At 40.5% G+C, this 13,428-nt stretch overlaps 1 protein-coding gene across 1 annotated transcript in view; it reads right to left on the minus strand.

The window, feature by feature from the left end:
* Positions 1-5,095: 5,095 nt before the first annotated feature.
* LOC308217297 (tumor protein D52-like) overlaps positions 5,096-13,428 on the minus strand; it is a gene marked incomplete at its 5' end in the record, with an annotated part of 42,812 nt that continues 34,479 nt past the window's right edge. The window contains 2 exons of the transcript XR_013956217.1: positions 5,096-7,627; positions 11,579-11,718. Of the gene's footprint in view, positions 7,628-11,578 lie in introns of the transcript that reaches the window.

The raw sequence follows: 13,428 nt of genomic DNA on the forward strand, positions 1-13,428 counted from the left end.
ACCTGCTTTTATCCAACCATGCTCTGGTTGGATAACGGCATCTAAATAAGCTGACAAGAAGTTACAGAAAGCATCTGGGGAAGAACAGCATCTGTCAGGGGCTTGGTGTGTAGGAGTAACAACTCATTTTATCAATCTTTTGGGCCTATTCCAAGCAGCAGTGAACACCCACTCCTCCCTCTGATGAGCAATCTCTCTGTACAGACAGTTGACTGCAAATACAAATGCGTGACTAAATCATCAATGGCCACAGGCAGCTCTGAAGTATCTCCAAGGACAGACTCCATAACCTCCTTGGACAACCTGTGCTCGTGCTTGGTCACTCTCACACTGAAAAAGCATTTCAGAGGGAATCTCCTGTGTTTCAGTATGTGCCCATTGCCTCTGGTCCTGTCACTGGGCACCACTGAAAAGGGCCTGGCTCCATTCCTTTCTGCACCCTCTCTTCAAGTATTTCTACACATTGGTGAGATCGCCCTCAGCATTCTCTTTCCCAGGCTGAACAGTCCCAGGTCTCTCAGCCTTTCCTCATTGGAAAGATGCTCCTGTCCATCTTCTTAGGGACCCTGCACTTAGGGGTCTCTTGACCTGGGGAGCCCAGAACTGGACCCAGCACTCCAGGTCTGAGTGGAGAAGGATCACCTCCCTCCACCTACTGTCAATACCCTGTTCTAATACAGCCCAGGACACCATTCACCTTCTCAGTCAGAAGGGCACATTGCTGGCTCAAGCTCAACGTATGTTCACAAGAGCCTCCAGGGCCATTCCTGCCAACCTGATTTCCTGACTTTCTGGTGGACCCAGCATGTACTGATGCCTGGGGCTGTTCCTCCCCAGAGGACTGACTTTGCACTTCTCTTTGTTGAACTTCATGAGGTTCCCATCAGCCCATTTCTTCAGCCTATTGAGGTCCCTCTGTATGGTAGCACAGCCACCCTGTGTAACAACTACTCTGAGTTTTGTACTCTGTGCAACTTTGCTGAGGGTGAATTCTGCCCCAGTTGAGGTCACTATGAAGATGTTAAACAGCACTAGATCCAGTACTGACCCCTGGGGTACACCACTAGTTACTGGCCTCTAGCTTGAGTAATCTTAGTATTCTATAGCAGACAGAGAACTATCAGTGAAGTAATTCCATACAACATCTCTAGCTTTGCTAACACTAACAAGTTTATCATATCTTTCCAGCATTTAGTGTCTTAAAATGTTGGCTGCTGCAGTCACACAAGAAGCTCAACTGCCTTAAAAAAAAGTTGGTTTAATTAAAAATTCTTATTCTGCCAAGTTTAAAAAAAAAAAAAAAAAAAAAAAAGTGAACCCAAAGACTAAAGAACCCAAAAAGAAATAAAACAAAAAATAAAACCAACTTTAATATCATGATCTGTGGGAGGCTTGACTCATGCTTTCTGAAGAGCTCAAGGTTGATATATTACCTGCAGTATGTTTCCCTAGCTGTGTTAATTCCCTTCTCAGACTTGCTTACTGAAACTGCTCCCAAGTGATGAGTAATTACCACTCCATGGTTATATGATAGCATTAATTTTCCTGAGTAAGATCTATGCTATATGAAGACTTATAATTCACATTTGGTCCAAACCATCATTAATTCAGTTTCTCAACCCAGAAACTAAACAGCTTCTGTCTTTGGGCAAGTCTACACCTCTCTGCTATGCAGTGCAAGAGCCATGGGCTAGTTTACACCAAGCTAGCTCTCAAACTGGAATCAAAGGCCACATCAGCACAGCACTGCAACTCATTATGCTAAGAAGAGGGTTTAATGCACAGTTACACCCAACCTAATAAAGCAGTTATACTGCTTTGGTTACTTGGACTGTTTTTCCATCTAGTCCTTGCCTGTGTTACAGGAACAGGTCAAACTGACCAGACTCTTAAGCCAGAAACATCTGCACCTTGCTCTGTGGGTTAGTAAGGTATAGGTCCCTGTACCCCCGAAAAGTACCGCATACCTGTATAACTGACATGTCCCTACCTCATCTGCTGTCACCTAGAGTCATTGGTCAGTGAAACATGTTGGGAAGTGTTAGGATTTTCACTAAAATTCATAATCGTATGCATCTGGAATGGTTGAAATCCCTTGAGTCTTGTCTAGCTATTGACATAATTGCACTTTACTAGAAGTGAGAGAGCTCCTCACCGCACATAAACAGCAAGGCTTTCTCAAAGTGTATGTGTGTGGGGAGCTAGAATTTGCAAACATGCTGCATACAGGGATTCCAGTCATCTATTCTCATCAAATTCAAAACAAAATACTAGGCAGAAGAAGTGAAATTGTTTCAAGCCATGACTTTATAATTTTAGTTTCTAAAGTTCTTGACAGCCAATGCCTGGATTAGGGGAGAAGAGAGAGTTAACTGACCTCATCCTTCTACACTCAAGCCTTCTACTGCAGTAATAAGTTTCCCAAGCCCTTTTTTTTTTTTTTTTCTTATTGTGTATGTGTGCATGTCCACATATGAGAAAAAGTGTGGCTTAAAGAGTATTTAAAGACTTTGACATTGCCAAAAAATCTCCAGGCCACCTATGGACTGCTTTGTTCTCCCAAGATGTTTTATACAGCATATTCCATCTCCCATTCATCATGATGCCCTGGCAAGACAGAGCTGGCACAAAGGTTTCACTAGTAAATGCTACCAGTTTTGTGAGGTTTTTTCCTCCAAAGGTCATCAAATCCCATAACTCTCTGCTACTTTAACAACAGAAGTGAAAACAAAGATGAAAGAGTGATTACCAGGCTCGCATGCAGAGCTGTGGCTGTAATCCTAGGTCTGCACTGTATACTCTGTACCAAATGCTGCGTGGGATGCCTCATTAGGATGGATTAATTGTACTTTTGATAACTGACACCTGTCCCATGGCATTATTACATTAACTAAACTTTAATGTATCTGTCTAGGATGAAGAATTTGCAGTACAGGCCAAGAAAAATGTTTACAGACTGAGCTCCAGGAACCCTGGAAGTACAGTCTTGTGTATTACAGAGCCACACAAAGCCAACACCTCCATTTGTGGTTGAAAATAACCACTGAAGAATGATACACAGTGTGTGGCAAAAGCAGTCACAATTGTAAAGAAACCATGCAAATAATAAGCTATGTCCATAGGGGATAAAAATGCTGTAATTTCCAAAATGCACGCTGCTATAAATAAGTTAGAGGTTATTTGCTGAAGTACAAAGATTAAGTTTGCAATCACACAGCTATTCTGCATGCCTGCTTTTTAAAAAAGGGAGCTGAAATTGTTCAAGAGCAGACAGAGTGGCACCATGTGCATTGTTTGGGCTCGGAGCAATGGCCAATTGCACTATATGGAAGCTTTGTAGAAAAGGGAGCTCATGCCACCTCCTTGAATTTAGTCCTCTTCAACATAAACAATAAAACTTCCTTTTTAAGTTGCAACATTGGTATGTGGGAACAGGACATCATCATCAGTGCTGTTTAGCATTTCTCCCTGGAATTTGGGCAACATTTGAGACCAAAGGCTGACCGGAGTGCCAAACCCCAAGTTTGCTGATGACTACTGCAAACCAGCTTGGTCCTCAGAGAATTTCAACATGGCATTCTGGTAATTTTAATCACAGAAAGAGACTGTTTCCACAGTGTGGAGACCAGCTGTCTGATTATGTTTTCCATAAAAGATACAAACTGGAAGAGATTCAGGAATGTGTGTGTGTGCACACTTTCTTTTATACTTCAGCAAATTTGAACAGGTCATAATTGTTCAACATAAAAATAATATCTAAGTTCATCTTTGAAAATGAAGAGGAATTCTGCCCTCCAGTAAGTAGCTGCTTACCTAACAGGTAAGATAACTTGGAAGCTAACAAGGGTGAGGAAGGAACAGGGAAGTATGAAGACTGCTTTGATTTCAGATAGCTATTTAGTACTACAAAAAGTCACCAACATGGCACTGATGGACATAAACCATGTGAAGTTATAGGCAGAAAGGAAATCATTGCCATGTAAACTTACCAAATTCTCCCAGGTTGCTTACTTATGCCACTAATATTGGTGGGGTTTTGATAGGCAAGAAGTTCTTTCCAAACAAACAAAGCAGTTGATGACAAAGGAATAGAGCAAATCTTGTGTGAAAGGCCAGGTAAATGTTCATGCTGACTAAATGAGATTATGGTAATAGGTATTTTGGGTAAGTTATGTAATTTCTGCTTTAATTATGTATAAATGAGCAAAAATTATTTACAAAACTTTCCAAAAGCATTATTAGAAGGAACATACAGAGTGCCGCAATATTGGCAGCTCTAGAACATGGTGACTGCTTAAAAACCAAAACTGCAAATTCTAATGGTTCAGTGGGATAACTTTGGTAAAAAGGTAAGCAATAACATGCAAGCTAAAAATGCTTAATAACATATAATAACGTATAGACGTAATATAACTGTAGTTAATTATGTATGTAACTATATTATATTTGTGTTTGAAATTAATATTAGCAATCAGTATTGGAAAAAAGAATACAGAAAACAAGCCTAGAAGGAGTATAAACAGTTAACAATGGAGCACATAAACAAGGCAATGGCAGCAAAAGATAATGGAAGTAATGTCCTGGGTTCAGCAGTGGCAGTCAGTTTTTTTCTCCTTCTTAGTAGCTGTTGCAGCACTGTGTTTTTGACTTTTGGCCTGGGAACAAAAAACGGATAACACTGATGTTTAGACTGACCAAGGACTTTGTGAGTCTCATGCTCTGCCAGGGAGGAGGAGGGGCCGGGAGGAAGCAGGGACAGGACACCTGACCCAGACTGGCCAAGGAGGTATTCCATACCACAGCACGTCATGCCAGGGGATGTAACTGGGAGCTACCTGGAAGGGCACGTCCCCTTTTCGGTCGGGCTGTCTTTTCCGGCGGGCGGTATCGTATTCTCTTCCCTTGTTATTTCTCTTGTCGTTGTTATTGTTGGTGGCGGCAGTGGTGATTTGTGTTATACCTTAGTTGCTGGACTGTCTTTATCTCAACCCGTGGGAGCTGCATTCTTTTGATTCTCCTCCCCGTCCCTCCAGAAGCGGAGGGAAGAAAGGTGGGGGGGGGGGGGGGGGGGGCAGTAGACTGCGTGGTTCTGATTTACAGCTTGGGCTTAAACCACGACAAGTAAGAAAGATAATGAATTCTCTGAGACTGGTTACATATTTTCTCCATCTTCTTATGAGATTTTTTTTTACAGTGTGGTTACCACTAGAAACACTTGTAAGAAAAAGACTGATCTATTGCGAATGAAAGCTACAACAGAAGGGAAGCAGCAAAGGAGGAACCACCGACTTAATGCCAGTGAGCAAACAGCAACAACGTGAACACATAAACAGAATGAGAAAACACTGCTAGTATTTTACACTTACCAAAAGTGGAAGTTAAAGAAATTTTCCTCAGCAGACCTTGAGCCTTTTTTAAGCAAGAATACATTACAGAAATCAAAACCAATTTTGCACCCCAATCCAGCATGGGGTGCATTTTATCGGTACCTTCAACATGCACCATTAAAAGAAAAAAAAAAACAAACCAAAAAAACAAAAACCAACCAACTAAGTTTCTATAGGTTTTCAGTCTCTTTCATATGATCTTGTTTTTCTGCATGTGCACAAGTTTGAAAATTGTACTTGAAAAAGCATCACTTATTTTATCACTTGTATTGCTGCTTAGCAATTTCCTTCTTCCCCAACCCCCCTTGAGAATTACATATTATAGATGGATGCTATTTTACTGGCAAAACACAGCAAAAAGGAAGTAGAACACTATAAAAGCAAACATGCAAAACTAAAATCAGCAAGAAATGTTTCCTTAATACATCACATTAATTACCTTCTCTTTTTTTTAGCAGTAATAGTTTCATCAACATTCAAAGTTTGACATGAAAGCTGTAGGATGTGCCAGGCTGCCAGAACACCACCACTCCAGTCAGCAGCAAAACAGGATAGGGAAGAAATACATACTCTAAGGAAAAACAGAAAAACCACTGCCACCAGATCTGTATCCTACAGGTGGCTCATACTGCTACTCAAGACACTTTGTTCCCAGTCAGTCACAGACACCAGGTTAAGTGTGAATCTGATGCCTCTAGCAATGAAAGAGTGAAGGCCCCAGGGAAGGGAGAGGGGTGCTGGGTCTCCCTACCAGGCCAGTCTCCTGCTTGTTGTCTGATCCTTATTTCATAGAATGGTTTGGGTTAGAAAGGACCTTAAAGGTCATCTAGTTCCAACCCCGTGCCATGGGCAGGGACCCCTTCCACTAGACCAGGTTGCTCAAAGCCCCATCCAGCCTGGTGTTGAACACTGCCAGGGATGGAGCACCCACAGCTTCTCTGGGCAACCTCTTCCAGTGTCTCACCACAATTTAATTCTAAAAGGAAAGAGTTAGAAAGGTTATGTCTTTTATATCATCTATTTAAATCTTTCCATGATAATCCTGCACCATTATATACGCAACAGTCATGGAAACTAGGGTTCAGCAAGCAAAGGGTGAATTTACCACACACTGACATCTTTCCCCATGCAACTATCTTTGCTGCACACTGAGAGCAAGGTAGCTTACTCATTGCTGTATGTGAGGCAGCTCATTCTGGTTGAAAGATGCACTAATTATTCAAACAGCATATTCATATGGCATCAAAATGGGTCAGTTAACTTCAAACTCACTCTCCAGTTTAACAGGCAGTGACTTTGTTTAATACGCAAACTGGAAGTAAACCAAATGGTGTCTTATTGAAATCCTCCCCCCTGCAGAGCATCTCTCTCCATGCACCTTTTTTTCCCAGAAATCAATTTTTTTATCTTACAAGACCTTTTAAAAATTTCACCTATCGCTATTACCTTAAATTTAAGACTATTTTAATAAATTGAATGTGCCAGTAAATAGCCAGCTTTATTCACATTACCTGGTCTAAAAAGACACATTATTTTTAATTGGATTCCATTCTGCCCTTATCTATAAAATATTTTAAAAATAGAACAAAAAGAGAAGAATTTAGAATGTTTCCCAAATAAAACTTACCCTGGCAGCCATTCAAATAGCGTAAATATTTGGATACAATTTACAGAAACAGCATTAGGTAATGTTTTATGATGCGCATTAAGCTGTCATGTTCTAAATTACAACCGGCAGCAAATGAATTTTTCCCTTCTCTACTATTTAAGTTTCGTAAATATGCACTGTATAAAAGGTGTCAAGTAAAATCACCACAGGCTATACTGGAAATCCCTGCACCAGCTGCATACTCAAACATAAAGGAAGTGTCTTTCTGATTCTACAGCCTGATAATACTGGAGTTGATGGAGTGTTACAGCAGTCTTTGAAAATAAAGCTTCATTACACTGGCATGGAGAGGTGCAGTTTAATCCTCTTTGGAAACTGGTCCCACAATCCTGTATTTTAGAAAATTGCTGAAAGCCATTGTGCTTTTGATGGGAATTGGTCATTAACAGTACAGGTGCAGCCCATGCAACAGGCAGCGTCAGCACAACCCCTTCCTTCATTTTCTGGTTATTCAGGATTCCATCTGATAATGGCAGAAGCAGGTTGTAACAGCACCTTTTTGCCATGGATTAAGTTGTTGCTCATTTGGAGATCTAAGACAGACACTTTCCTCTTTAAGAATTCATTTCCTCTGCATGTTAAAAGACAAAAAAAAAAAAAAAGAAGGAAAAATACACCACTTGCTTCCTACAGCTGTAAAGTTGCTTTACCTTTACTTTCCTACAGACCCTTTCTCATTTGTATAAACTCTAGCTGCTTTACAGAATTGTTATATGTTGTTAGCATCAAACAATGTAAATTTAATACAGCATTTAAGTCAAAGTGTATCAAGAAATGTGTTTTTACTGATTACAATATATATTTAATAAGTACAGCATATGTTAAATGAGACCTTGAAATCATAAGGGTAATAAATATCCCTGTCATATTAAATAAATCTCAAACAAAAAAATGCTGTTGATATTTATAACCAAATACATCCTTGCCTGACTCCAGTCTGGCCTCTAACTATGCTGATGCACGCTTCCAATCTCAATACCACGAAATACGTTTTTGCAGCCCTCTGAAACAGTTTTCCCAAAGAGGATAGGAAGAAGGGGGTTGGGGGTGCTAGCTGTTGCTAGCAGGTTCTGCAAATGTTTATTCAATTTTGTATCATTACTGTTCTAAGGTTTCCTTTACTTGACAGTTTGTGGTGTTTTGTTTGAGTTTTAGTTATTTGTTTGTTATTAATGTTTAAGTTTTCTTTAGAACAACTGAGGGGAAAAAAGTATTTACAGCTACTCCAGATTTTCCAAGCCAGGAACACTTCTTTTGTTTGTAGTTGCTCTTTTACCCAAAACAGTCCTGAGGGTGGAATCTTTTCTTATTGCCACCTGGTGATAGCACTTACAGGGTCTTTCACTTGGACAAGAAATCTCAACTTTTGGTATCAAGATTGAGCAGTTTAAGGGAACATGCTTTACAGATACAAACCTCTTGTTGTTTATTTTCAAGTAACTTCTAACACCTTCGAAGAGCAAAGAATATTACATAAGAAAAACAAAATTTGATTTCAGTATCATGAAAATAATTGAGTTCTGCTGAGAAAAAAAAAAAAAAAAAAAAAAAAGACCAAGGAAATATTGAAAGCACATGTGTCCTCATGGAAATACCTCCTTATATAAATGCCAAGAGAAAGGGTGATTTTCTTTTCAAGATGCTAATCTAGTTATTTTGAAGGAGTTGCCAAATACCTGATAAGACAACACTAAAACCAATGCAGTGGGCTCAGCATTCACAAGGTGAATGAATCATAGTTAGGGATTTGAAAACAATGCACAAAGCTGCCTGCTCCCCAAACTTGGGAGTAAACATGGGGCCAGGAAAAGGGGGCTGCACTGGAAGCAAGGAAGGGGCACGAGTTCATGGAAGCCTTGCTATGAACCATGAAAGGAGACAGTTGAGAGCTACAGTCATAGTAAGAGAGGAGCCCAACAAAGACAGTATCAGGGTGGATGCCTGCTATAGGCTGTCTGGTCAGGATGAGGGAGAGGATGAAGACTCATTCAAACAACCAGAAGTCACCTCATGATTGCAGGCTTTGATTCTCACAAGGGATTTCAAATGCCCTGGTGTCTGCTTAAGCAGAAAGCAAGCAATTCTGAGCGAGTATCCTGGTGACAATTTTTTGCCAGAGGTGCCAGACAGGGTCTTCTGCTGGACAAGTTACTCATGGGCAGGAAAGAACTGTTTGGGAACACAGCAGCTGATGGCAGCCTCAGCTGATCACTGATGCACTGATCACTGATGACAGAGCTTAAATACTGAAGGAAAGTGAGAAAGGCAAGTGGCAGAAGAGAAATCTGGTCTTTAGAACAGCAGACTTTGGTTTATATAAGGTAGACAAGAAGCTGTCCTGATGTGCAAAGGTGCCCAGAAGAGGCTATTGATCTATAAGGATAAATTTCTCAATGCTCTTCCCCAGTGTGCAAAAAGTGAGAAGGCCTGGCAGAAGGCTACCTCAGCTGAACTGGGAACTCCGGTCCGAACTCCATCACAAAACCAAAATGACTGGTCATAGATTGAGATGAACAGAGAAACACTCCGCAACCATAAAACAAAGGGATTGGGAAAGGCAAAGCTTATCTTCATTTAGAATTAGTAAGAGATGCAAAAAGCAGCATCAAGACTAAGAATAATCTTCACCTGCTGCCAGATATGACAGGCACAAAGGACTCAGTTCATCCTAGAACTCAAAAACGTGGTATTTTGCCTACATATTAAAAACTAGGCATCAAAGCAACCTGGAGACAAATTAAATAAACAAGATATCTTTGAAGAATACATAATCATAAGGTGCTAAAGACACTTCAGAAAGCTTATAAATACTATTTCTGCTAGAAGTCATTGCTTCCTTATATTTTAGTTCTAACTACTACATTCCTCAGCACAACCCTTCTAATTCAGACCACACACTGAAACTTGCCACCAAAATCTATATAAAATCTTCTACAATATGGAATATTTTGACCACATTATCACTGCTCATCTATTATAAACTATAGTATCACAAATACTGTGTGAACTCCCCATTACATCACCTCATGTATATACATTTAGCATAGATAGCTCCTGCCCAAGGAAGCTTACAAGTTACATGGGATTAAAGTTCCACATTCACAAAACCGCCAAGTATTTCAATAAACAGATGGGTGGACCACTGGGTGGATAAAGAACTGGCTGGATGGCTGCACACAAAGAGTTGTGGTCAATGGCTCCATGTCCAGTTGGAGACCAGTAACGAGTGGTGTCCCTCAGGGATCGGTGTTGGGACCGGTCTTGTTCAACGTCTTTGTCGGTGACATGGACAGTGGGATTGAGTGCGCCCTCAGCAAGTTTGCTGATGACACCAAGCTGTGTGGTTCGGTTGATACGCTGGAGGGAAGGGATGCCATCCAGAGGGACCTTGACACACTTGTGAGGTGGGCTGATGCCAACCTTATAAAGTTTAACCATGACAAGTGCAAGGTCCTACACCTGGGTCAGAGCAATCCCAGGCACAGCTACAGGTTGGGCAGAGAAGAAGAGATTCAGGGCAGCCCTGCAGAGAAGGACTTGGGGGTGTTGGCCGATGAGAAAATGAACATGAGCCGGCAGTGTGCGCTCACAGCCCAGAAAGCCAACTGTATCCTGGGCTGCATCAAAAGGAGCGTGACCAGCAGGTCGAAGGAGGTGATCCTGCCCCTCTACTCTGCTCTCGGGAGACCTCACTTGGAGTATTGTGTGCAGTTCTGGTGTCCTCAACATAAAAAGGACATGGAACTGTTGGAACAAGTCCAGAGGAGGGCCTCCAGGATGATCAGGGGACTGGAGCACCTCCCATATGGAGACAGGCTGAGAAAGTTGGGGCTGTTGAGCCTGGAGAAGAGAAGGCTGCGTGGAGACCTCATAGCAGCCTTCCAGTATCTAAAGGAGGCCTACAAGGATGCTGGGGAGGGACTATTCATCAGGGACTGTAGTGACAGGACAAGGGGTAATGGGTTAAAACTTAAACAGGGGAAGTTTAGATTGGATATAAGGAAGAAATTCTTTACTGAGAGGGTGGTGAGGCACTGGGATAGGTTGCCCAGGGAGGTTGTGAATGCTCCATCCCTGGTAGTGTTCAAGGCCAGGCTGGATGAGGCCTTGGGTGACATGGTTTAGTGTGGGGTGTCCCTGCCCATGGCAGGGGGTTGGAACTAGATGATCTTAAGGTCCTTTCCAACCCTAACTATTCTATGATTCTATGATAATGAGTTCCCTTTTCCTCAGTGACAAAACACCCAGTAACATCCTTTGGTCATCATAAGTTGGAATAATGTGGATAGCAGCAGTGCAAGCTTGAAAAGGAATCTGCATTCAAGACAACAATGTCTGCACTACACAGATCTGTTTGCGATCATACTTTCATTCTGCACAATATGTTAACCACTACAGCTTAAACCACAAAATTCATACAAACTATGCAAGTTCAGTCCAGAAGATGGTCAAGTCCCGTTAGCTAAGCATTTGAGTATGTCATTCACATATATTAACTGCTTATCATGAGTTTATTACTTACTTTCCATCTACTTCTGGTCTCTTGCACACACAGTGAAACTTTCCACCAAAATCTATATAAAGATCATCTTCTACAATATGGAATATTTGACCAATGGCAATTTTATCTTTGGCAGGTCCCATCTGAATTAAAGGAGAGCGTCTCAACATGGATGCAAAGGATTCCGACTTCCCTGAAGGGACCTACAGATAAATAACAAAATAAATCAAAAAACATTTCACAAAACATAGTATCTGAAGGAAGAATTAAGTTAAACATGCAAAGAGGCTTTCCTCGCTGAATTATAAGTAGAGATTTCATGTGTACAGTGCATTTTTAGTAAAACTTATAATGAGGCATCTGGTCCATTTCTCCAACACAAGCATTGTACATATTAAATGTAAAGTTTTCATTAATTCAGTCACACAAAAAACATAACATTTTGCATCCCTGAAATCATCTGCCAGTTGTACTATTGGTTAGGTAAGTAGATTTTAACAATGCTATCCCAATATTAGGAGACACTCCTGAAAAGAACATCCCCCATCTCATTGTTATCTTCTTACTGAAAACCAGAATAGAATTAATATGTTGTAGCTATTCATGCAACTGTTTAAAAATTAATAATACTTTATGTTTTATTTTAAAGAACAAACCCATTTTGCCAAAGCAGCAGAAGTAGAAAGCATGCATAGGACTAATCTAACACATTAAACAAAACTGAACCATCATTTCTCTCATTTTTCACTCTACAGTATCAAAGTAAATACTTAAATTCAGTAACTAGATAAACAAAATGCCAGTTTCTTCTCATAGAGCTTTGGGAATATGAGAAAACACAAATCTTCCTGCTCTTCTTCATGGAGACGTCTCTATCCTTTCACCTGAGAAAGCTGACTATCTCAGGCTTCCCATCATATGCTAGGTGAAAACACCCAGCTATACCAAAGTGAGACTCATTCTTCACATACGCTTTCCCTGATATACTAAATCTGATCACTTTTTAAGATTCCCATCCTTGAAATACAATCAGGGATAAAAGTCTTATTGCCAGCAACAAATGAAAGGGAAGATGCATTTTGGAAGCAGTATGTACCTGAAATCTGAAAGTGAATCTAAGGAAATTATTTTATAGATGGATAAACGGATTCAAAAAAAAAAGAAAGCCTATTAATTTTCCCCTGCAGTTACTGGTAAGTAACCCATATAGTAATTACTTCATGAAAGATTTCAGACTACTTTCAAGCCAGCAGAAGAACTAAAGAGAACAAAATAATCAAGCAATTATAGGTTTAGAGCTCTGTTGGCTTCAGAAACATACTTCCCCACTGACTACTTCAAGTGGATGCTAAAAATCTATCTACATTTTATGTGAACAGAGAATAATGCCATCATTTTCCACTTGTGCATTTGGAAGCTTATTTTTAAATCAAAACATGAGATAGTTCTGAATTCCAACTCTGCTGGAAGGCACAAACAGTACGGATTGTTCTGACATGACATCGCCTCAGGAATTCGAAGCTAGAGATCTGACACATGGTAAATGTGCTGCTTCAGATATGAACTGTTAAATGCAACATCCCAAGGACAAGAGCCGAACAAAGTGCAACACGCACACACACGCATGCATACACACCACAAAAAGAAAAGGGCTGGTGATGGTAAACCTCAACAGTAGGATTTTATACAGGAAAGTCAGTATCAGACAAAGTTCCAAACATAGGAACGTTTCAATTTCACAATGCAGTCTAAATTCAAATACATGAAAATTAACTGCACAGGATGCACCAGGAATAAATGCAAAATAATGGAAGCAGTAAGAGAATTTATTAATTCTCTGAATTATATTTCTCGTATGAATTAACTGGGCA

The sequence above is a fragment of the Psittacula echo genome (genome assembly GCF_963264785.1).
Source record: "Psittacula echo genome assembly, chromosome: 2".
Taxonomy (NCBI): domain Eukaryota; kingdom Metazoa; phylum Chordata; class Aves; order Psittaciformes; family Psittacidae; genus Psittacula; species Psittacula echo.